The following is a 25721-nucleotide window of genomic DNA, read 5'->3' on the forward strand; positions in this document are numbered from 1 at the left end:
ATTTGGATGGTGACGGGCACGTTGATCCTACAGCATGCACTCTTCTGCAGATTCAGCAAGACATTTCTGGTGGTGAACTTGCTTTGCTGCCTGTGAGTTTAGACTACCATAAATTATTGTTGCTGAATCGAGAAAGCAGTGACCCTAAAGCACAAGCCTCCTGTAGAAAACACCCTCATCTTTTAGTCTGACAAAAACTGACTTCTGTAAGCAGCTGCTGTCACTTCTGAAGCTTCGTTCTGCAGCTTTGCTTGCACATCCACCAGTCCCTGGGCTTGGGACTGCAGTCTGTGCAAATCCCCTCCTGCCAGAATCGGTGCTATACCTGCCATGGAGCAGAAATCCTGGGTTGGGATGCAAAAACCTGTCTTATGCAGGGACTTGGGTAAACTGAATTATTTTCATACTTTTTTTTTAATGTGAGATAGAGTCAATCAGGGTCCTGGTAGGGGGACGATTTTGGACCTGCTGAAAGATGGGCTAAAAGTGGCAGATGCAGAAGAACATCGTGATAATCGTAATATCTGATGGTATGACATGTTTCCCTCATGGCAAACAATACTGCAGCTCGTTAATGCAGCTCCTTTCTCCGTGGAGATGGGCCCCAGCTGTGCTTTCTTGAACTCTGGCTAATCTGTTAGGTTCCCAGCTCGTTAACGGACTGAAGCCCAGCTCCTCAAATTCTTCAAAAGTCTGGGTATGACCTTTTGTGGCTTTTCCTTTGTGCCTCTAGGATGTAGCAGCTTTCCACGCTGTGGGAGACTAGAAGAGAGCCGATATTTTTCCAGGAAGCTTATCTGCAGGTTTGTAGGCTGGAGAACACAGGCAGTGCTGAGATTCACAACTGGACCGACATTTTCAGTGGGCTTAGTGGGATTTTACATGCTCTGAAACATGCTTGTATTGCAAAGACAAAACTGTGGCAATGGCCTTAACCCCCCAAAGCAGGGAGAAGCAGGAGACAGACCAACTGCTGTAAAAGCCTCCCTTTCAGTGATTTCTTTGCAACCTAGTAACTATTCTGGCAATAGATTATAAACGAATGGGGCTTAACTTTTAAGAGATAACATTAAGCTTCCACAAGCAAGCATTATGTTGTGAGCAGCTAAGCACAGAGAGCTGACCTGCCTGCATAATAAGGCTTTTGCTCTGACAAGTTTTACTGTAACTTCAGCGCAGGCTGGGAGGAGCAGAGAGGTCTGGGGGAAGCAGGGCTCAATGAAGTCTCTGCGAAGGGGTGCAAGGAGGCTGGCCGCAAGCAGCGGAAGTCCTGCAAGGGACTCACAAAATGCTCTCGAAATGAGCATTTTGTGCCTGATGCCTTGTTTTTTTTTTTTTTTCATAGCTAATAACTTTCTGCTGCAGTACCCTTGAAGTTATCTATATCGCTTTACCTGCTGACAGGCAAAAAGTGCATATGTGTGTTAGAGGCACCAAACTCATCCCCTCACACTCCCCCTCCCCAGATTGCCTGCAGAAAGTAAGTTAAAGCTCTACAGGTGAACCCAACATTGCCATTCCCCACCAGTGATACCACTCAGAGCTCTGGAAGCTGAAAACCAGTACCTGGATAAAGCTTAGTGGGAAGACTGAGAAGAAGCTTGGCCAGTCTAGCAACGGCTGTTTGCAAAGTGTTGTGACCAACTCTGCCATTCTGGGCAATGCAAAATGCTGAGCCAGCTTTGTTAGCTAAAATGCTTTAGGTGGCTTTAATGTTTTCATTGCTTAAAAGAGGCAGAGGATATGCTTTCTGGTGTGTTGTATTTTAGGGGGGGCGGGGGAGAGGTGGTGGTGGATGATAAAGTGCACAGGGAAATAAATTTCTTGTATGTACTTGAAAATCCTTATTTTGTCTGCATTCCACTTACATCTTAGATTTCCTGTCAATTTATATGCTTTCTGATAAATGCCTTCTTTTGGTGTAAAACAACCTGAATATTTAAAACATGGCATTTTGATTAGCTGAACTATAGATTTGCTTTGACGTGTCATTTCTTTTGTTCTAAAATGCCCTGACAATTCATATCTGTGGCAGCCAAACAAGCAAATTTATGTATGAAGCTATTGTTCATTCCAAAAGTGTCACTGCTAAATGAGGCAGAGTTTAAGCATTTGATTTCATCCCCCTTTGCATGATGGGAGGTCCATTTCTCAATAATGAAAACAGTTTTCTTGCAAAATTCAATTAAATGAAATATCAAACATAAATCAGAACTGAGCTCTCATTGAGTTCCCATATGTGCCTGTTGCTGCAGTGATAACACTGGAAAAAGCATTCATTCTTCAAACTGTTCTTTTTGTCTATTTTTTGTTTGTGGGGGTAAAAAAACCCCACACACTACCAAGAAAAAACAGAAGGTTAGTAGGCTGCAGCGCCAGTCTTGATGATGCTGTCTTCCCCAGGCTAATAATGTGACGCGGTAGGGTGGAGGGATCCGGAGGGGCTTTCTGGTCCCCCATCTACCCAACGGCAAGGTCCAACTCGCCTCCGTTGTTTCTGCTGGGCATTTGTCCACTTTGGCTCTCGAACTCAGAGGTGTGACGATCTCTGCCAGAGCACAGCGGGGCTTCTATAAGCAGATCTTTTGGAAAAGGCAGTTTTCCTATCCTCAGGGCTGACTCGGACCACAGTTGTTCTCCGTGCGCTGGAGGCTCATTACAATGTCATGTTCATACTTTTCTAGGATCTCTAAAATTGCACATTTTGTTTTGAGACATAATTTCAAGGAAGTGTTAATGCCTTTGAGAGAGATCCCTTTGGATGAAATGGGAAAATGTTGGGGCTGTAAAGCCTTCCCTCAAGTCCTGATTTCTGAAAATCCTTGCTGTCAGAACCAATGTTTTCTTCTAAAAAGCCATTATTTTTTTTAAAAAAAAAAAGTTTAAAAAGCCACTGGTGAAGCTCTTAGTGTGAAAATACTTTTTTCCTATGTTAAAATAAGATAATATAAATGGCTAACAAGGAAAGGTAGGTTAAAATAATTCAGATATATCTGGAAAATCTATTTCAATTATGTTCTGTGTGCTTTTTAGTGGAGACTATAAATTCTAAAGAATTAAGAGAGCCATAAAGATAACTGTTATAGGAGAGTACATCTCACATTTCACCTTCAGAAATTAAAATATTTGCTGTGAAATCAGATGTTATAAGGGTCACTGCATTGCTTGTGGTCATTAATAGCAGGAGGTGACTGCTAGAAGAACTAAGGGGAACCACTTCCCATAACATGGAAATTAAATGTGCAATTTACTGAAAATTCCCTTCCTATGAAATGGCCTGCTAATGCCAGACTGTGCGCTAAAGGGAGCTTGCTTTATATTTCAAATTTGCATGTGGACAGACCCATCTCAACTTGTATCTGCCTGCATGAAATATTGATTGAATTAGCATAGGATGAGGTCATTTTTTTTTGTCCAGGGTAGCTGGGCGGTAACGAAGACACAAATGTTAACACCTTGGTTACAACTCATTTAAGTGAGAGTACACGGTAGCTCAGATAACAGGTACCACTTCACCATATTGTGTACTTGTGCACTTGTGTATTTCCAGGGGTGTGTGCCTCTGGTTAATGCTAGTCTGCTGCTGTTTAGATCACATTTGTGTGACAAGTAACAATTACTTTGGACAACTAGTGGCATTGCACTCAAAACCACCCCTAGACTTTCATTTAACTTTTTTCCACCAGAAAGACAGTAAAACCAATGAGGCAGAGCACGCCTGGCCTCTTCCTTGTGGCTATGAATGGTGGGGGTTGTTGTTGCAAAGTAATAAGTTGCATAATATTTCTAAATTTGAGAGTTAACACTGTAGCTGACTTTCCTGGGTTTTTGGATGCTCCCTTTGGTGCTCATACTATTTGCTTGAAGTGGATTTCTGTGTGTTCCTCTCCTATGAAATGCAGCTGTGGGTGTTCCTATGCTGTTGGTTTGATACTTTTTTGTTTTAACTCCTCCTTGTACTGCTTTTGTATAAGGCTGGTGGTACCCCAGTTAACACCCCATATCTTCATTTGTTCCTAATCCCTGTATTGAAGTGGATCAGGTGGTTCCTGGAGGCAGGGAGCAGAGAGGGTACTTGCTCTGGGCTCTGCGTACAAGCCAGCCTGTGTGATTTAGCACAAGGACCAAGACTGGTGCCTTGGCTCAGATCACCCAGCAGTGTGGATGAGCCAGTTGTGTTTGGAGAAGCTATAGAGAATTTAGCTGTAAAACAGTTTATTTTTTCTCTGTCCTGTGATGAGGAGAAAAATCCCAGAAAGCAACATTCAGTGTATAAAGACAGTGCAAACATTGCATTGTAATTGCTCACATGACAGCTTTCTAATAAAAAGGATTTATTTCTGAGACCCCACAGTGTCAGCTGTAACTGAGGTGGATTTTTACATCTTGACATTTCTGCCTTGTTTTGCAAGAGGAGTGATATCCAGGAGCACAGCTAGGATGCTCTAGTGACTTCCTTGCACTGAATGACGTGGTCCCTGGGGGCTGCCTGGCAACAGTTGGGCTGATAGATGATCATCTTAGTCCCAGGAGTCACGCTACTGCAGACGGGTCAGCAAATACAACTGTTCAGCATTGTTCTGGCAGTCCCCGGGAGGTGGAAGTATGTGTGATCCAGCCTGCTCCTCACTGTGCTTTTACAGGGAGAAAAGGAAGGAAGAGATGCAGCAGGAATCAACTTTTTCACTTAAACTGTCTTTTGCTTTTGCATCATGTGTCTTGTATTAACTTAATACTAGAGTAATTTCTTCTATATCTTTCCCCCTAGAGGGCTTGTTCACAAGCTGGTCTGTGAATAGATATTGAATTTTTTTTTGGCAGATGGGGCAGTGTGGTCTCAGAGGTGATACTTCGGAGCTAGCCTCTGGATTTGCCATCCCTCCCACCGTTAGACCCCTCCTGTAGCTTTTGGTTCAAGGAGTGAGACTAAAGAAGTGTTAATGTGTCTTTTTTTTCCTCCTTTTCTCCCTAATGGCTCTTAAAACCAAAGCTGTGAGGGATGAGTTGTTTACAGAAGGCAAAAGCATGTGTTACTGATCTGGGGCAGAGAGGCATCTGCTTTACCTTGTTTAAAACTGCATTTTGATGGAAAACGGTACAAAGGATGGAAAGCAGTACAAGGGATGGGGTGAGCACTACCAATGGATTTCAAACCAGCTTTTCTTTAGCCAAACTGGAGTCTAGTATGAACCCTACAGTTTGGTTCCTGAACCAGCCCTATTCTTGTAGCTTTATACTGGATTTCTTGTTGTTCTCTTACATCTTCCTTAACATCTGGCACAACAGAGCGGATTCTGTATTCATAGAATCATAGAATGGTTTGGCTGGAAGGGACCTTTAAAGGCCTTCTAGTCCAATGCCCCTGCAGTGAGCAGGTTGCTCAGAGCCCCATCCAACCTGAGCTTGAATGTTTCTAGGGATGGGGCATCGACCACCTCTCTGGGCAACCCATTCCAGTGCTTCACCACCCTCATTGTAAATTTTTTTTTTCCTAACATCAAGTCTAAATCTACCCTCTTTTAGTTTAAAACCATCACCCCTTGTCCTGTCACAGCAGGCCTTGCTAAAGAGGTTGCCCCCATCTTTCCTGTAGTCCCCCTCTAAGTACTGGAAGGCCGCAGTCAGGTCTCCCCGCAGCCTTCCCTTCTCCAGGCTGAACAACCCCAACTCTCTCAGCCTGTCCTTGCAGCAGAGCTGCTCCAGCCCTCGGGTCATTTTTGTGGCCTCCTCTGGACCCGCTCCAACAGGTCCATGTCCCTCCTGTGCTGAGGGCTCCAGAGCTGGACGCAGCACCCCAGGTGGGGCCTCACCAGAGCAGAGCAGAGGGGCAGAATCACCTCCCCTGACCTGCTGGCCGTGCTGCTTGTGATGCAGCCCAGGATAGGGTTGGCTTTCTGGGCTGCGAGCGCACATTGCTGGGTTATGTCCAGCTTTTCATCCACCCGTACCCCTGAGTCATTCTCCACAGGGCTGCTCTCGATCCCTTCATCCCCCAGCCTGTATTGATGCCGGGGGTTGCCCCAACCCAGGTGCAGGACCTTGCACTTGGCCTTGTTGAACCCCACGAGGTTCTCACAGGCCCACCTCTCCAGCTTGTCCAGGTCTCTTTGGGTGACATCCTGTCCTTCTGGTGTGTCAACCACACCACACAGCTTGGTGTCATCTGCAAACTTGCTGAGGGTGCACTCGATCCCACTGTCTGTGTCATTGATGAAGATATTAAACAGCACTGGTCCCAGTACGGACCCCTGAGGGACATGACTTGTCACCAGTCTCTGTCTGGACACTGAGCTGTTGGCCACTACCCTCTGGATGCAACCATTCACTTAATATTTTGCCCTTTGACGATGCAGAGCAGAACAGTTTTCTCCTGTCTCTTATATGGCACTCGGCATCACCACTTGTGTCTTTGTGTTTTTGGCCTGGGAGCAGTCTCAGGTGCCTTGTCTGCTGTGCTCCTGCCCACCTGGTGTTTGTCAGTCTGTGTGGCTCCTGCTCTTCTGGTGAAGGTCTTCCGTGGGCTTTCAGCTGAGCTAATTGAATTGTCTCTCCAATTTGTCAAGACTATCCTGAATTCTAGTATTGTCTTTCAGAAATTTGTGAGGTTTTTCTAACCTCCCCCCTTCCCAGCAAGGCCTAAGAGAATTCCCTCTTCAGTATGACTGCTCCAGGACAGCCTGGGGTGCTGCGCTGCCCCCCGGCTCTGCGGTGTGGGTGGTGGAGTGATAGCCTCCTGTAAGTAGCAACGTCTCTTACAACCACCTTCTCTGGGAGTTTTGGTGTCTGCTATTCATTAAGGAGTAAGACCAGGGAGGGGAAGATTTGCGAAAATCAGCTAATCCTGTTTTATGCCGAGGCTGCTTTATTTCCTTCTTTAAATGCTGTTAACTAAGGATGGCAGTTTTATTGTACAGGATAATGGCCTGCAGGTTTTGCGCTGTCCTCAGACCCAGCCCTGCTTGCCCGCCAGGACTCTGGGATGCTGCGTGTGCTGGGCTGCCTGTGAGCTGCGCGCCCTTTGCCAGCAGCGTCCCCAGCGTGATCACACCCTGCTTCGGTGTCCTCTCCCATGGGAATGCGAGAACCTTGCTGCCTTCTTCTGAGACTTCCTGGGTCCCTCTGTTCACATGGGAATAGCTGTTGGTCTGCAGAAGCGTCCCTGGGTTTGTTCTGTCTAGAGCCATGGGTTTTAATCTGTGGACCCCTTGCTGGGTCCTGGGTCTGCTTCTGAAGGAGCTGTGAAACTAAGAGTGTCACTTGGCATAAATTTGCTGTCCAGGCACCTCTGTGTGTGTTATCTTTTGGAAATTTGTAAAGTGCAGAAAACCCGTGTTGGAAAGCAGTGGGATGCTGAGAAGGGTTGTGCCATTGCAGAGGGAGGAGGAAGAGGGCTGTGCCTGGTGCTGTGCTTGGTCTTAGGAGCGGCTGTGCCTCAGCAGACCTCTCTTCCATCCATATTTGTGCATACAAATACAAACTGTGATTCAAACTGGCCTAACCGGGACTGGGCTTTGTGATTCAGTGGTGGGAGAGGCTTTAAAACATTCATACTGTGAATGTACAATGAGAAATGTGAGAGGCTGTGCAAGAAGGTTTGTGTGGTGAATTGCTGCAGGAATATGGAGTTGCTGAGTCCTCTGATCCTTACTGGGCATTAAACAGGCATGTAAGAAGAAAAAAATTCTGCCCCTTAGGAGCCTCCTTTCTAGGTATGACCTCTCCAGTCTTTTCACTGAATAATTTAAGCTGTGAAAGGATGTCTGGAGCTCATCTGGACCAGCTGCCTTCTTGGGGTGGAGGTTGCAATTTCTAAGTTTCTAAGTGAAATTTCTAAGTGCTGCTCAGTGCACTGCCCCAGTGCACCTCCGTAAGGCCCAGTGCTAGTTCTCCTGTGATACTGATCTTTGCTTCATACAGTGTGTGCCTCCTGCATTTGACTCCCTCTCCCCTGTCATGGTGTGTCTTTTTTTCTCCTAAATAGTGCTGCTGTGGTTTTGCCTTGGTGTGTTGCTGTTTTCAAAGATGTCTTCTCCCTAAATTTGGATCCATGCACAGAGTTGCAGGGTTTCTTTGAAGAGGTATTGATTTAACTGGTGCCGTTCATGAGCATGAATTTTTCTCTTCAACTTATTGAATTAACTTGGGTCAGTAAGTTTACGGGGGCCACAAGTTAAACCAATAGAACCAGCTTGAAATGATGACCAGGTGCCATGTCCAAAGTGCATGAGTTAACAAAAATGATTTAGGGCATGTAGGGCTCACAGGGTATAGTAATGTCCAGCTACACATAACTGTGAAATATTAAGCTTCATCCTGACATCATTAAACTTGATGAATCTGTACCTCTAACACCATCCTCCAGTGAGCAATGCCTCGAATGTGCATGACTCTAATGCAAAGGTGCTTGATATTTGGGGCGACAGATGAACATTTCAAAGTTTGTCTGTTTTGCGGAGTGCATTTCCTACCTTGGGGCTGCCCAGAGTTTTCTCAAATGCAGCCTCCTTGGGCTGCCCAGAGTTTTCTCAAATGCAGCCTCCTTGTGCTTGTTCTAAGCATTGGGATGTTTGTGTTTCAGATTTCTCATTCTTCATTAATGATGTACAGAAGTGTCAGTGGAGCTTTTCTCTCGTATGTTATTTCTTGCAGTCATTGACACAGAGGCGTGTGTGATAAAGACTCATCAAAGTCATCATTACTCTACACTTATCTGCACTGAACTGTCTAGTTTGTCTGTAAACCTCTTTTTGATCTAAGCCTGTTTCTGGCTACGTGACTCATTACTTACTTTCCTGTAGCACTCCCTTCTGAAGAGCATGCTTCTCTTCTGTTTAATTCATGATCAAAATATATCAGTGTTCATATTTGTCTCACTTTTTAGCACAGTATGCACAACACTAACTTAAAAACCATCCAACTTCCCAATACTGCTACTTGTCTCGATCTGACTCAAACACCTCGCAGCTCATTTTGGCTCACAGGCCCAGGTTGGCTGTTGTGGAATGGCTGTGGGTCTGTGTGCCTGTCCTGGCTGGTCACCAGAGAGGCTTTAATCACAGCCAGGAGAGAAACCTGCATTTGTGGTTGCCTCCTGGCACAGCACACAATCCATGCAATGAATTTTTTCATGCATAGTTGTGTTTTGCTGGGGAAAACAGCAAGGACCAGCACGCTGGCGCACAGCCCTGTCTGTGATCCTAGAGCACTGTGCCTGAGCAGCTCTCCTGCCAGCCTCCGGTGGGCTCGAGGAGGTGATACCTAAAATGTCCACCCATAAATATCGCTTAAACCTAAGCTCAGTGCGCCCTGCTATTGTGGCTGCAGTCAGCACCACAGGGTTTCCATGTATGGGGGAAGGAGGCAGCCACAGAGAATTGCGGGGAGGCACAAGAGGATAATATTGATTGTCATCGTGTAGAGACCTGGGCACTATGTTGTCAGTGGCACTTTGGCACACCAGAGTGAGTTCGCTACACAAGATTGTGAGTTTTCGTTATAATTTTCTTCAATGAAAATAAAGGCTTTTAAGGGGTGTAGACAAGTATATGAAAGAAATTCTATTACTAATGTAACGCCTCTTTTTGGTGGTCTGAGGCTTTGGTTGCTGGTATTCCCATCCCCTCCTCTTTTATCTTGTTTTGCAAGTAGTTAGAGGTGCGGTTTTATCCATTTTGAAGGATTTAAAGAAAAAAAGAAAATTTACGTTCTCTAATAACTAACTATGGTAGGCTGCAAATAAACATGGCAACTCGTTGGGTGCTGTTGAATGTTGTGATAATTATAGAGTATTAAATGACATTGAGATAAAATCTCTTATGAATGCACAGCAGCTGTCAAGGTCAGGGTTTAACAAAGCTCGTCATTCCCAAGGCTTAAAACGCAGATTGCATGCCAAGTCCCAGTTGCCCTCCTTACAGTGCTGAAGTTTTTTCCAGCCTGCGGTGGCACAGAAGATTGAGCATTTCTCCTGAAATGAGGGAACCGTTCATGAAGTCAGGTGCTGTTGTGAATTTAGCTGTTAAAAAAAAAAAAAAAAAAATTCTGTTTGGACCCTTGAGAGCTTATTGGTTAACAGCAGTGGTGGCTTTCTTACAATACTTGGTATGCTGTTAAAAGAAAGTCCTTGCTCCCAATTTTATGCAGTTAATGAAGACAGAGGTGGTTTGGGGTTTTTTTGTTGGGTCTTGGTTTTTTGGGTGGTGGGTTGTTTTTGTGTTTTGTTTTTTTTTTTTCCCCCTCCAAACAAAAGCTTAGCCTGGGTAACTGCAGGGAGAGGCTTGAAAACCCAGCCCAGTCTTGAATAAAGTCAAAGATGTCAGGAGACAAAATGAGTCTGCCTTGGTTTTCTTGAATGGTCTTAATTTTTCGCTAATGACATTTGGTTTTTTACTGCTTTGAGTGGGTACGCAGTGAGCACAGGCTCTGGTGATCAGAAACCCTCTGCTGCAGAACAATATGCCTGTCTGTCCCAAACCCAGATCTCCTCTGAGCTGCTTTTGCCCCCCTTCTCCATTTGCATTGATCTTGTCGCTGCTGAGTGAGGCTTCAACATGCCTTCCTTGTACCTTTGCTGCCTTGGGGAGCGTCCGCTGTGTGTGCTGTTGGCGATGGGGCTTGGGCACGCTGGAGGGGGGCTTTGCTCCAAAGAGGATCCCAGGGTCTTCATCGTAGCTTGCGGAGCCTGTTGCCAAATCCACTTGTGCTGTGGGATGTGATGGCATTTGGAGAGTGAAGGGATGGCCAGATGTCTACCACCACATGCCCCTTCAAGTGCTCTCATCAGCTCCTGGGAGCATGGCAGCATTGCTGGCTCAAGCGAGCACGTGGCGAGCTCTGGCTCAGCACTTCCACGTTGGAGCCGGCAGCTGCCGGGAAGCACGTGCCTTGTAACTTGGTTTATCCAGACTGAAGGGGATTACACTGCTTCTCCTGTCACTTTGACAAATGCTTGTACTTCATGTGCTGAAGGGACTTGCTGTGGTTACATTTCAACTGAGGTATCACATAAAAATAATTAAAAAAAAAAAAATTCCCAATAGCACAGCCTGCCAGGGACTGTGCGGCTGCTGTAGGTGGAGAAGGAATCAGCAATCCCTGGGCACCATTTTCTCTTTGGATAACCGTTACTCATTTTAACAGGGACTGCAGGCACTCGCTTTGTTGCTTGTGCTAGCAAAGTCATGCTTCCTGAGAAGGCTGCTTAATTACAGCAGTTTTGTTCAAGTCTGTTTGAAATTTTTTTGACTAGCGGGTATGAAATGGAATTGGATCTCTGGAGCATTGAGGTTGGTCAGGGTAGAAAGTGTAAGAGAGGAAAGTTACTTTCAAGTGGAATAATTCTTGGGAAACTTGCAGCAAACTTTGCCTGGATTTATACCCAAAATACCAGTTATGCTGACATTCCTGTGGCTGGTGTGAGAGAGCAGAATGTAGCCTGTAATTTGGGCTGCAGCTATTCACAGAACAAGGCAGCTCTTGCATGCTGGACCGCTAGCCAGATGTCGGCTAAATCACAGCATCCTCCTCTTCCTCCCCTTATTTTTTTGCATCACAGAATTGTCTGGTTTGGGTTTGCTTGAATAATAACTACTGAGAAGGGAGAACCTGCCCCATTAATCATGAACTTAGAATAGAATATTTGTTTAAAAGTTGTAGCTTATCCTTTGTTTCACAGCTTCTGTCCTGTGCCCTGTGCTGCTTGGTAGTTGTGGGGCTGTGCTGGTCCAAAATCACAGCTCCCGTCTTAAGAAAGCTTCATTTCAGTAACGTAAGGGGAAGAAAGCTTTCCAAACCAAAGCATGTGTAGCCTGTCTGGGAATTGATACTAAAAATCGATGCAAGAGACCAAAATTAGAGAGTGGAAATGATAAAATGCCCTCTTTTTCCCCCCCCTTTTCTGAGTGAAATTAAAATATTCTCTTCCTGTAGATGGCTGGCTGTGCTGGAATGCCCCGTATGTGGCAGCGTGTGTGCACAATTACACTTTTCATTTTTATAAGTTCGATGCATTTATGTAGCTGGCTGTTTGTCAGTCATCAACTTCAGCCCCCCTCCAAAAAGCCAGGGTTATTTATCCTTAATAACACTTCAGATCGCCTTTCTTCTCAGCTGAACGACAGATATTAGCATATTCCTTTGGAGGGTGGCTTTGGGTGCTTGTACACAGCAAAGAGCAGTTGATGGGGTATCGGCAATCACAGGGAGTCTGTTCATCATTAAGCTCAGTAAGAAAAAATGTGTCTGAATCTGATAATAGAGAACACAGGGGCAATGCTGGCAGCCAAACTTCTGCTTTAGCCCTAAACCCTTTGTTTCATAATAGGAAAGCAAATTTGAAGTGTTGTCAGTGGGAACTTGCAGTTACTGATGTAGCTCAGCACATGGGTTTATCAGACTGAACAAGTTGTACTTCTGTTTGATGCATCTTTTAAGAGAAGAAAACGTGTGTTTTCTTTCTGAATGACTCTCCCCGTGGATGTCTGGGACAGCTATTCTGTCTTGCACTGCTTACCTGTTGGTATCGGAAGTGGATTCTGAGGGTCTGTTGAAAGAAGCCTTATTTGGGCTGGATTTTTGGGCTGGATTACGATTCCTGTTGATTCTAATGTGGCAGGTTCAGGTGACTAACCATCCAGCAAACCCATCTGTTTGGGATTTAGAGGAAATATAGGAAAAGCAGGAAAATGCCTGCGCTGTCAGTAGTGTAGCATTAGAGCACACAGTGGGAACAGTTCTAGTCCATCAGCTGCAAAAATAATCTCCATAAGCAAATAACACTTTCCTGTGTGCAATATCTGCTTCACTCTGCATGCATGTGCCTGAATTAAGAATTACACTACTAAACTAACTGTGAGCAGAGTGGCATGCACGGACAGAAGTAAAGGCTGTTTATGCCTTGTTCTGCAAAGGATGCGAAGGGAGGCAAGCCCCCTCTCCCCAGGAACAGCCGGGTGTACTCAGCAGAGCATGGGCTCCTTGCTTTGGTAGGCTTTTTGGGTTCAGTTGTCAGTCAGGGCTACAAGCCAGAAATTAATAACCCTTGCATAAAAGTTCCTTGATACCCCTCCTGCTTGAAGCAGAAGAAACAATTACTAGTTGCAACTACAGGCCAGAGTTAACGGTGCTGTAAGTAGCATGGCGCCGCAGGACGGATGAAAGGGGCTGTGGAATTACATCTATTTTCCTTGAAGAGGCAGAGGATGAGCAAGAAGCACAGAGTTTCTGCTGGCCTTTCTCCTGTACCCAGCTGTATGCATTGCCCTCTTCCTATCGTTCTGTCCTTACTTCAGCCTTTGCTGAAGGCACCTCTGCCCACCTTGGTTGTTCTTGTTTCTGGTCCTTTGCTAACATGAAGGTGTCCCGAGGCTGGGGACAGAGTGTGGCACCACAGGGAAACAGATGTGCTCCAGAGCATGTGTCAACCTTCAGGCAGGAAGAACTGCAGGAGCTTTAATTCAGGATTGTTAATTCAGTTTGTTCAAATCTCCTTGGATGTCTTCCAAGAAATACAGTTCAGAAATTTCTTTTTAACAAAAAAGTGTGTCCCATTGAGACCAGTAGCTGTCTAATAATTGCTGACTTGCTGCTTTTATCGCACTTTGCTCAGCCCCTTGTGTGCTCTCGAGCAGTGTGGGGGCTGCTCTGATGTTGTGCCCCATTACTGTTGCCCTCCTACCAGCTGCAGGACACAGAGGGCTTTGGGGACAGCCCCTACCCCTCAAGCTGGCATGGCTGCCACATCCCTATGGCAGTTCACTGCTGGATAAGGAGGTACTAGCTTACCTGCTCAGAGGTCCATTTTGCAGCCAGAAGGGTATTAAAGACATCTTTGTATGACACTGCTGGGATGCCATTTGACCCATGAGCTCTTTGTGGAGAGATGAGGAAGATATTCTTGTTGAGGCAAGTTTCCAGCATTTCTCTTGGCAGCTTATTAGCCCTGGGCATTCTTTGGCGTGTAGGTGATAAAATCACCCTGGTGTCCCTCCTGCAAGACTGCAAAACATTTATTTTTAAATGCAATAGATCTATAGTTGCCATCCTGCAGTGTTGCATTCCCCATCCCCTTCAGGAAGTCCTGACTGATGCAGTTGAAGCAAACTGGGTGAATGATGCCTCAGTTTTGTGGCAACACACGAGCCAGATGTTTTTCCTCCTTTTTTTGCCAGAGCATAAAAGGCACACTGCCTTTTTATTCCCCATGGCAGTGTCTTCTGCGCTGCTTCTGAATTGAGCCCTGCAGAGCAATGCAGAAGCAGAAAGAGGCAGGGAGTGGCTCAAAGAGGGGGTGATCTTGGGCATGGTCAAATGGACATTTCCCCTGCCAGTGAGGGAGAAACAGGGTGTGGAGGGGAAAAATGGGGCAACTGGGAAGCATCAAGCAGATCTTCCTGCATGAGGCAGGAGGGATGATCTCCAGCCTTTCCTGTGCTGAAGCTGGCAGTCACGGATGGATGCCCTATAATCGACGTGGCTGCCTAGGTTAGGAATTAGGCTCTGAGTTTAATGGTCTGATGTTCTCCTGGGGAAGAGATTGAGGATGTATCTGAGACCTGGCTCTGCCCTAGGCAGCTGGCCCGACTTGCACTTTGTAGCCTTCCACACTAGTGCTTTTTATTATTATTATTATCAGGCAGCTAGGATTCTTACAAAATGCTATTACTTGTTTTAATGCTGTTTTATTAGTTAATAAATCGTTTTAGCTGTCATTTTTATCTGTAATACTTTGGCATGGGGGTGCCTGGGGAGGAAAGGAAGAATCCAGAAGTCCCATGAAAGCTTTTAATGAACCACCATCCCCTCCTGCAGTGCAGCCCTGTGGGAATAAATTGCTCTGTACACAAGCGCTTGCTCCCTCAGCCTTCTGTGGGTGGCACCGCTTTGCCCTCACCTGGCAGAGGGGATGCCTGACTGCTGTCCTACACACAGTAAAAGTGGTTTAATTCCTTTTCTCTGTGTTCAGGGCAGCAGTTCCAGAAGCTGGACAAATCCTTTAAAAATAATTGGCTCAAGGATGTCACTAAACCAGTGCGTGGCCCTGGGCTGGGGTAACCTCCTTCCTTGTCCAGTGAGGTGATGGCTGGAGCTCCTGAGCACGCTGGGCTGAGGTTCCTTGTTTTGCTATGTTGCATGCTGGTGTATGCACGCTCAGTTCTTGTGCAGCGCTCAGCAGAGCTTGCTGCTGCAAGTGGGTTTGTTGGGAATGAGTTTGCAAGCAGGGGAGCCCAAGCCAGTGTGCCCTGCGTGCAAGGTGCACCCCAAAACCCAGGAAAGAGACGTCTCCTGCAGCACACGCTGCTCACCGTGCCGTTTGAATGGGAAGTTGGCGTGGCTGCGGTGCTTGCCGTACATCTCCACTGCTGCATTCGTGGGAAAAGTTTTGCCATTTTCCAGGGAAAGCTCCTATTTGACGTTGGCTTTTTTCCTGAGGGGGGGAGAAATTGCCACCCTCGATTCTCTTGCTGCCCTGCAGATTAGAAATAGCCAGGAACTTCTTAATGTTCGAATGGCTTTCAAAACCAATATTTCTAAATGTCAAGTTAATGTGCTCTGGGAATAATGAGATTCAAGGACCCGGTATGAACATCAAATTGCATCTGCTGCCACAAGGACTTGTGGGATTCTCTGAGGCAAACACAGCGGGGGAACTTAGAGTTTGTTTCATTTTTTTCAATCTTTCTTCTAAAAGTAAAGTTTTATTTTTCTCATGCCTGTCCTCACTACAAATGCAGACCAAACCTGTCTGAGATGGCAGATTAAAAATGAAACCCTCATGAATGAGAAATGCAGCCTGCATTTTTTATGATGGAGGAAAAAGTAAACTCATTTTAAAATGTGCATATTTTTAAAAAGTAAATGACTAAGTAGGTGGGATATAGGTATCAATAAATATTTATTTCAAAGAAATCACTCAACAGAATTGGAAATTGTCTTGTCCTTTTAGGCAATTAAAAATCGGTGTTTGTTTTTCAGACTGGAAGTAACATTTTCCAGTCGCTTTTGGAACGTGGCCACTATCAAATGAAAAGTTTCACTGCTGCATGGTGTTTTTTTTTCCACAGTAATTGCACTTAAAGGACACTCTGGTTTACAGGATGGATTGCAACAATCTTGAAATGAAGGGGAGGAAAAAGACCAGCATTAGCCCAAATGCTATGTACGTTATAGTGAAATTTTTTGCTGAGAAAGGTTGGAAATGGGGGTCTGTAATCTCTGGGTGGGCTGCTGGTGAGCACTGAGGCTGGATTGCAGCTGCCCAAGGTAGGGAGCTTAGGGACGAAGCTGATCGTCTTCCTGGGGTTTTTGGGGAAGGCTGTCGGTGCCGGCTGAAACCAATACCCATTTCCCGTTTGTCTTTGGAAGTCTTAGCCTTGGACATGGCAGCACCTGAAACGGGACAAGGAGCAGAACAGCAGTGGCCACACTGAGCTGTGAAATGCCAGGGTCGTCCCGTCCTGCGTGTGCTTGGGTGGGGATGTCGTGTAGTGGGACCACCAGGTCCTTTGTACCTGAGGGGGTCCCGCTGCGTTGGCTGTCGGTGCAGTGAGCAGTGCCACGTCCCTCTCTGGGGACTCCTGCCCATGTCACCCAGGTGCCCCAGGGTCGGTCACCTCTGTCTGTTGTGTGCAAGCTTACGACACCTGCACCAGTTAGGAAAAGGGGTCATTTTTACAGGAATAACCAGCAAGAGTCACTTGATTTCCTTCCCACATACCTTCTTAAAAATGTGTCGTCTTGTTAACCATGTGCATGTGTACACACCTTGGTTAAATGGTGCTTTCATCAGTTGCTCTAAATGCATTTTAAAGAGATGATGAACACATACACATCAAGGTCATATAAATTAATAATTATGTAAGTGTTTTTGCCCTCTTGAGCATCCAGAAAAGAAGTGAGGAGGGTGAAAACTTTAAACTGCTTATTTTTTTTTGTCTTCCAAACTAGATTTCAGGGATGATCTTGGGCACCATTGTTTCAGCTGCAGCCTTGGGCTGCTTTGTACGTTGTCACTGATTTCACTGTCACGTTGCCTGTGCTTGAGCTAGCGCATGAATTTTCATTTCCAAATGTGTTTGGGTTTGTAAGTCATATGGTGCAAATAGATTAATCACGAGCCACACAGAACTTGTACTCTGAGTTTTGATAATTACAGAAGACACATAAATCATGACAGCCCTGCTTTCCAGCCACCAATTAGGAATGGGAATTTAAGCTGCCGAAGTGTGGAAGGTTTAAGCTGGGAAGTTTCTGTTCCTGTGCCTTGCAGAAGAGTTAATGAAGAAAGGGCTTGCTCATAACTTCTCATTAAGCAATGACTGAATTTATGAAGTGCTAGCAGTACTGGAATAATTAGGAGTTTTCCATTATTGATGGGTTGGACCTTGAAAGAGAGACACATTATCTGGAGGAGCCCCAATCCCGTAGCCTGTGCCGGAGCTTCGTGCAGCAGCTGGAAGCACGCCTGAGCTGCGTGGTGCCTGCCCGGGCTGTGCAATGTGCTGGGGAGGAGCAGCACATCACCAGAGGGGCTTTTCTTGCTGCCAGGTTAAATGCATGATCCCATAGGTGAGGTGGGGTCAGGGTGGTTGTTAGAGTGGGGGACAGTATCTGAACAACTGCATACCTGCACTCCCTCTCCTTGGTCACCTTGGGATGATGCCTGGGGGTAGGCACATCATTTGCCAAGGGGTGGGGAGGTGGCACTATGCACCATCATCACCGCCCCTGGGCCATCGGAGGAGAAGGGTTAAACCCGAAGAGAAGAGCTAGGAGGAATACTCAAATGCTGTTTGCTGCTTTTTTGCCCCATCCTTTTATTTGCATTGGTGATGCTTCAGCAGTGCCCAGTGTACCAGGGACCCCACATCAGTGCATTGGCGCGTGGGTACCACTGACATGACCATGGAGCAAATGCCAGTAAACATGGCTGTTGCTGACTTTGTTAGTATGAAGCCAGAGTTCCTCGCCCCGTGGCGGTGGAGTTGGTCTTGCATGCTCTCCGGGGAGCCTCAGCCTGCGGGCATGGGGGCTGGCAAGGCAGCGTGGGGGCCGATGGAGCCAGGCAGCCCTGGGTTCTCCATCACTATTCCCAGGGCTGGTGGGGACGTTGGGTAACCTTGTAAGCATGTGGTAATTTTAAAGCATTTTGATAATGTTCCCCTCAGCTTTAATGTTACACATCCCTGAGTATGTACCTCAGTAACTGAAAAGGATATTGGGCAAATTTGATCTGTCTGGCTTTGACTTATGCTGTCCTTATCTTGGCCTTCGTGTCATTAAGAAAAAAATTGGTATTGATCTAAGAGTATACCACTACATTGTGCTGCAATTTTTCTTCCTTGCTAGTAGAATATAAATCGATAAAAGGCAGCTGCTTGCAACGTGGGCCAGATATGGTGCTGTCATTTATATATTGTAAATCCAATGATAGCTGATCAAATCAGTGCGTCTACTGTTCCAAACCTGACATGATTGAATTGTCAATAAAAAAGATTTTACAGTAAGGGAAGGGCTGCTGGCAGTGTAAATGCCTGGAAGCCTCACTAAGTTTGATACAAAATGAAACAATAAGCTACCCTATTATTATATAATTCCAACAACAAAAATATTTGGATACTGTGTTCTCACGTGGAACTGGAGCTGTATGGGGGAACCTCTCATTGCAACTTGTTTGAAAAATAATTATTCTGTGACTGACGAAGATGAATGGCTTCCTCTGAAATGAAGATGCTTATATATTGGTAAGGGCTAATAGAAACAGTGTAGGTCTCCTTTGAACTACAGATGTGCGGCTTCAGTGCATTAGGAGGAAGGCTATTAGTGTTTCTGTTTGCTTGGAAACAAATGGTGCAGGAAGGAGTGTGGTTGATAAGTTGCTAAGAGGAGCCTGGTTCTGCTCGTGTATGGAGTCTCAGTGAACATGAAATCAGAATACAGTGCATGTTTTTCCCTAGACTTTAAAAAAGACTGTTTTGTGACAAACCTGTTCATGAGCCTTTTCTTGGAAATGGGGCTGGCACAAGGTGGTGCTGAGCTGTTTATGTGCTGATGGAGTCACTGCTGTAGCTTTCCTGAGCTGAATCACTTTCTACTACCTGAAGGTCTTGCTGGACCATGTCTCTGCCCAGCTGGAGGAGAGCTGCCGGTGGGCAGAGAGGCTGGTGTGTACTCCACTCACCCACATCCCCTGGCAAAGCGTGCTGAAGTGGAGCTGGAGGGGAAGACAACTCTGGGAAATGGAAATATGCAGTGAAAGCTAAGCTTCAGGAAGTCCCTACGTGTTCAGAGTGTGTGAAACTCTTGGACTCAGCCCCACGTAGTGTTTTCACTATGTGGTGAGGTCAAGCAAGGCTTTGAGATAATCCTACAAGGTCTTGGCTAGATCCTGAAGGTAATAATGCGCATGGTCACCTGTAGGAACGGGTCTGCATTCAGCAATGTGCTATATTAAATATGTTTATTCTCTCTGTGAAAACATTTTCCAAAAATTAAAAGAAGTTACCTGTAGTAGAAGAATGTAGCAAGTTCTCTTTCCTGTGTGGGTGAGGCTGGACCAAACACATCATGGTGCCAAAGTTTTCCTGCATTAAAGAGGGAGAGCGTGCTCCTTAGCCAGTTGTTGCAGACAGACCCTGGTGGTGGTGGTACGTGCGTGGGAAACGTGGTCTCTCTGCAGCATTCACAAGGGATGAGTTGGGTGGAAGGGAGGTCAGATGAGCGGGTGGGTGCTGGCAAGGGCAGCTCGGTGTCCCTGCGATGCCAGCTGCCCCATGCAGCTCTGTAGATACTTTCCCCCAATCTCTGCCCTGCACTTCTGCTCCCCTTTTTCCCTGCTCAGTTTTTACTCTCGGGCCTTGCTGATGGCTGTTAGCTCATCATTAAAAAACTAACTCAATTGCTTGTGATTGACCATGCTCTTAATCTCTTTATTGTGTTGCACCAATTTAGCTAAATCCTAAATGCATTAGGTGCTCTCAGATTGCTTTACAATTGTCCAGAGGAGGTGTTTGCAATGAATCCAGCCTAATTCTCTCGGCAGACAGGGTTTTAAAACTTCAGGCCTGGGCTGGAAGAAGAGTGGAGTGCTGCAGGAGTGGGTTTGCACAGGAATGCTAAGGGTTGACAAGCAGTTTAGCCTCTGCTGGTTTGTTCTCTTCCTGCCTAGTTGATGTTACTGTCTAGTTCCATTTCTTGATGGAGAGAAAAACTTTGAGAGTGGGCACACATGCTAAGAAACCAGCTGTGGGGACTCCCAGTCCCCATTCACAAAAAACAGCAAGGAATGGAAGTGATGCCGTTTATGTGGTTTAAAAAAGCACAAAAAATTAAATAAACCTGCAAATACTTTCAGTCTTCCCCCTCCACTCTCTTTTATCCAGTATAAGCACAAAGATGACCCTCAAATAAAATCCTTCAGTGGAACAAGCCTTTCCCTGGCTGGTGGTGGCCATCGGGGTCTCCGGCAGAGGATGGTGATGCAGGAGCACCACAGCAGGGCTTCCTCCCCTGGGCTCTGTGGGAGATGTAGGTGCCGGTGGGATGTGCTACCCATCCCGGCTGAGGCTGCTTTGCACGTGGCTTGGGGTGGCTGCTGCAGATCAACTCCACACCCAGCCGAGGGGTTTGTCTGGCTCGTTAGTTAAGCCAGGCCGTTTTTGCCTTGTATCAGCATTGGAAGAGGAGTGCGTGCAGTCAAATCCATGACAAAGTAGCCTTAGAAATGACCACCACCTACAGTGAGTGTCGCTGACCATCTCTTTACAAAATCAGTTATTTTGATATTTGTTGAACAAAAATGAATTGCTATCGTATATATTCCAGGTGAGGCCTGGGCTTGCTCTGCTTACGGCTGCAGCTATGCCTCCCTGCTCAGGGTGTTTGCACGGGAACGACAAAGTGTAACAGCTTGGTGGTGTTGGAGTAGCTGTATGCACGCATGAAGGATCTTCAGATTTGACAGCAGAAATGTGAAGTTGCAAGGCTCAGAGAGGAGCCCTTAACACTTCCTGTAATTCTTCCCTCCTCTCCCCACCTTTTTTTTTCTCCTGCGTGCAGGCTATCGTACTGGCATTGCTAAATGAACCTGCCACTTGCTAATGCTCCTTTTTTTCCCATCCAGTTTGCATTGCTTTCATGCTGTGTGGGCCAGCAGAAACACTTCATTTAGGACAGGAACTGTAGCTAGTAATTCATTCAGGAGCAAAGGAAATTAGCTTTTTCTCCTTAATTTTCCTTCCCTAGCTCTGGAGGTTCGCCTCCAGATTTGGCTGTTTCAGTGAGCGCTGTCTGCACCCCGGTGTCGGTGTCGAGGAGGGTGGGCAGCCCCAGCCCTCGCAGGCGGTGTCGGGGCTGTGCCCTCCCGACTCTGGTGCTGCTCAGCCTGTGGGGAAAATGCCTCCGAATTTCCAGCGCTGCATCTGGGAGGAATCATTTGTGGTCTTGGGGCCGTCTGAAATCGCATCTTGTGCTACCATGCTGCTTGTTAGGTCCGGGGGATAAGCTGCATGTCAGCCTGGGAAATGGGACAGAGTAAGACCCCCATGTTTTAAAACTGGTCGGTTTTGTTGATTTACAAAGTAAAGGCTGGGACTCCCCCAAATCAGAGTAGGATTATCCTGATATTGTGGGGGGTGGGAAGGAAACGAACAAAAAACCCAACCAACAAAAAAACCCCCCCACAAACTGCGGTTTCTATGGCACTTCGCCCATAGTTTAAGCTAGTAAGTCTTTGGGAGACTTTGGTAAATTTTTACTTTAGCGGGGAGGTAAAGATTAGGATGAAACGTGTGTTCATAGGAAAGATGAATTTGCAAAATGTTATGCTGTCTCATTTGAGTGGAAGCATGTGGTTTTCAGTTCCCATAACCTCAGGGCATTACGAAATCATGATTAAAGCCCTAAGAACAATGTGATCGGCATTAAAATGGGGAAGTTTGAAAAAGGATACATTGTGAGGTTTTCCTTAATTTGCTTTTCTTGTATTCCAGCACTATAGGTCACATTTTCAAGCTTTTTCCCACAGCAGCGAGGGTTGGATTGTTTTGGTTTTTAATTATAAACCGAGGTCTTTATGTAATCCGCTCTGTCCAAAGCTGGGGCTTCAGGAAAACAACAGATTGTGCAAGACGTGAGCTTAATTCCAGCAGTTGGGAATAGATTCAGCCTCTGTCAAAGGTGAAACTTTGCTACAAATATCACTTATGGAGTGGGGAATACACGAGTTTGAATCCTGACTGTATTTATATACCTAAGATGACATGGTATGAAAACATTCAGCATGCAAAGAGCAAGCTTTCTTATTAAATGTGTGTTTAATAGGTATCTCTATTTGGGCTTTCAGGGGAGAAAAAATAGTCTGTGGCTGTCTACAAATTGGGCAGTGAGTAGGTGGTACTTGATGGGAAATCAGAAACACAGCAGTGGCTCTGGGGAGCAGAGGTGTAGATGACACATTTAGGTTTTTATGTTGTTACTAATTTTTTTCAAGTTGTAGTCTTTTTACCTGGATGGTTAATTCATTCATGTGCAATTAAACAAAACACCAATGCAGACTTCACGGAGACTGCACATAAAGCACAGAGGCTTAGTGTGGGGTATTAGAGATTCATCTGGGTGCTTGAAATACAGAGGATCTTTGATTTGGTTGTGTCTAAGTGGTCTTTGTTTAACTGATAGCTGCTAAATTTGTTTAACCGATAGCTGCTAACTTTGTTTAACTGATAACACATGTTGTGCTGTTGCTGGTCTTGACCTTTTTCCAGTTAAACTGGCTTGAAATGAAAGTGTTTATGGGGAGATTCTGCAGCCCTGGCGTCCATGGGCTCTTTGTCTGGGCCGAGGAGGGGTTTGGTGTCTGGGGGCAGTTAGCAGAGAGCTGCGTGTTTGCAAGCTTCAATGACTCTTGCTCCAGACAGCTTTTTAACACGTTCCCCGCACAGCCACACTGGGTAGGAACTGCTTTTTCCATTGCCAGCTTTGGTTTTGTCACAGTGGTTTTATTGCAGTTTAGATTTCTTAGGCATGTAAAATGCCATCAAATTGGTAACAGGAAGAGGAGGGAGGTTTGCAGCCCAATCTCGGGCTTAGCAATAGCCGAGCGGGCCGCTGTGTGCGAGGGAAAAAATGAGTGCTTTGTGCCCGACCTCGTATGCTTTAGAGAAAGGCTGGCTCCATGTCTGTGTGAACCTGCTTTGAGCTGCTGCTTCTGGAAGTCTGGAGGAGCTTTTCCAAAGCCTGTCATAGCGAACAGACCGCATCTGGGGAGGAGTGTCAGCAACAGAGCAAGTCCGTCCCGTCTGCTCGCTGGCAGCATTTTCCCTCTGCCTTTGAAGCAACCTCCGTGAGCCTGCTGCAACTGTCGTGCTGAGCAGCCCCTCTCCTTACCGGTGATGCTGTCAGTTTTGCTCGCTTGCTTTCCCCGTCTGCCCTGAAGATGAAGGGAGTCTGTGAAGTGTTTTGTAACGGAAAAGCACATGGGGTGGGTGGCCACAAGGCTGCAATGTGGCTGTGGTCAAGTGTATTTTCCAGAAAGGCTCCTGTTGGGTGCAGGGATGTTGTAGAACATCTTTGCTCCTTTGCCGGCCCTGACTCTTTCCCTGCCTGCAGAGGTCCATCCGTTAGCTGATGGACAGGGGGTGCAGGTTTTGCTAAAGGGGACTCAAGGCATCTCTAGATGAAGGGGTGCAGACTGCCCATCAGCTAGGGCAAAACTGCCCAGGTGCTTTGCCCTTTATGTCCTGGCTCAGGGGGAGGCTGTTCTGGGGCACCTTCAGGAAGGTCCTTGGGTCTTGTATGAAAAGTTGAAGAAAAGCAAAGAAATGTGTAGAGGAATGCTATTTACTTCAAACAGGAAAATATATTATGATATAAAAGTGGAATACTGTCTGCAAAGAGGATGTTCGCCCTTCCTCATCCATCTTGAGAGCTGATTTTTTCCCTAGTGCCAGACACAGACATACAGGTCTCCCCTTCTCTCTTTCCAAGGCTCTTCTCCATGCTGTGGTGCTGCATGCTGCTTGAGCTTGGCTGCGGCTCAGGTGAGGGAGGTCTGAACCCAGACCCGAGCTTTTTACCACCCTGTAGGTCAGATCAAAATGGCGAGGTGGTGTGGACTTCCAGAGACGTGGTGGGGATGTGGGTGTAACTCTGGGCTGCCAGTGTTTAATTCCTTTCCTTTGCTGCTCCAACCCCTTCATGTTGCTTGTGTGGGAGGCTGTGCAGCTGCTGAGCCATGGTGGATGCTGACAGTCCGTGAGCTCTCCTTCACTGATGCCTTCAGAGGACAAACAGCAAATGATCAATTCAGATAGTGGAAAATGGGCTGGCTCTTCTTTCTGTCTCTAGAGGCTGTAAAAACTCCCATTACTCTGTTATGCAGAAGGATCCATCTCTGACGTGCCTGAGCCAGCCAGTTAAGTGCAGACCTCACAGGAAATGAATTTTTTGATTCTTGACAAGAAGTCAACGAAGAATAACTTTTCAAGGGAAGTGTTCTTCCTGGCAGGAACAGTGGTGAGCTTGGGGTAGGGAAGGCCGTTGCCTTTGGACCAGAAATGTCTGTATTTGAACCTGAGCTCTTTCCCCTGTTTTTTCTCCATGGATATAAAAAAAAAAATATCAGGTGTTGATTCCCAAAGGAACTGAATAATTGTACATATGTTGTAACCTCTCAAATATGTAGTGTTTCCACTGCAAGAGGAGACTGGAAGGGAAGAGATGCAATGTGAAGGATTAGGAGAAAATGATGCCTTTTCTTGTTCAGCAGAATATCTCTGTAGAGGGAAGCATGCAAGCAATTACTGAAAGACTCACTAACACATTAAATACCTGGATTGGGGCCTTTTAAGACAGGCCATGGTGCAGTATGTCTTTGAAATGACCCTCATGGGCTCTGCCCTCCCTGTCCAGCAATAGACTAATACTCAGGACTAATAGTAAAATTCTGCAAGGCGTGAATTCCCAACTTACATAGATTTACAGTAAGTTAATAGATTTTCCAGCATATCTCTTACAACCTATTTGTGGTAGCATCATTTTAACATGCACAGTAGTAGGAAAAAATTGTCAGGTGATAGAATTTATAATCCTCTCTGACCTGTGTTTTCCATGCTTAGGAAAGGCTCCATAATAAACATAATGTTTGCAGTAAGGAAATATCTTGTGTGGAAGTGTTTAGAAGGGAGGTGTCTCTGGGTAGTAACTTTTCTCTGGGAAAAAGGATTCTGGAGTTAGGAGAAGCTGATACTTCGCAAATGCCATCAAGAGGGTCACATAGTTGTACGCTGACAGCTGCAGAATAGACAAGTAGGAATATTGTAATGATGAAGATGAATCGTCAACTTCATTAGATAATATATGCTGTGTTGGCTTCCACATGCAGCCTTTGAAATATGTGGTCTTTATTTTGAGGATTACACCACAAGTATCTGTCAGAGAAAGTGTTTACTTTTTCCCAAGCATATTTGTCCTTGCTCCTTTTGTTACCATTATTTATAAATCAAAAGCTATATTGATCTGGAGATTATGCGTTAAACCATGTCTGAGCAGTGGTTGCTCTGTTACAGCTGCCGTAAAACTTTTGGTAAATTTACCGATTGATACTCTCTGTGTTTCTCTTTAGAAAAAGAACAAGCTGAATTTTAATTTACTGGGAACATGGCTGAACATGTAGCCCCCTGTTCAGCAAGGGATTTAAACCTGCAAGGAACTTTCAAGAGATGAAT

General features: G+C 45.9%; 1 protein-coding gene and 1 long non-coding RNA gene across 6 annotated transcripts in view; both read left to right on the forward strand.

Moving 5' to 3' along the window:
* GPC3 (glypican 3) overlaps positions 1–25721 on the forward strand; it is a 156115-nt gene that overhangs the window by 36453 nt on the left and 93941 nt on the right. The window lies entirely within an intron of this gene.
* On the forward strand, positions 22797–24634 carry LOC142063270 (uncharacterized). 2 transcript variants are annotated; one of them, XR_012662713.1, is made up of 2 exons: positions 22797–23392; positions 23983–24634. It is a non-coding gene; the product is annotated as an uncharacterized LOC142063270 (long non-coding RNA). The 2 variants fall into 2 exon arrangements; XR_012662714.1 differs by having other exon boundaries at positions 22797–22946.

This window comes from Phalacrocorax aristotelis, chromosome 11 (assembly GCF_949628215.1).
Source record: "Phalacrocorax aristotelis chromosome 11, bGulAri2.1, whole genome shotgun sequence".
Taxonomy (NCBI): domain Eukaryota; kingdom Metazoa; phylum Chordata; class Aves; order Suliformes; family Phalacrocoracidae; genus Phalacrocorax; species Phalacrocorax aristotelis.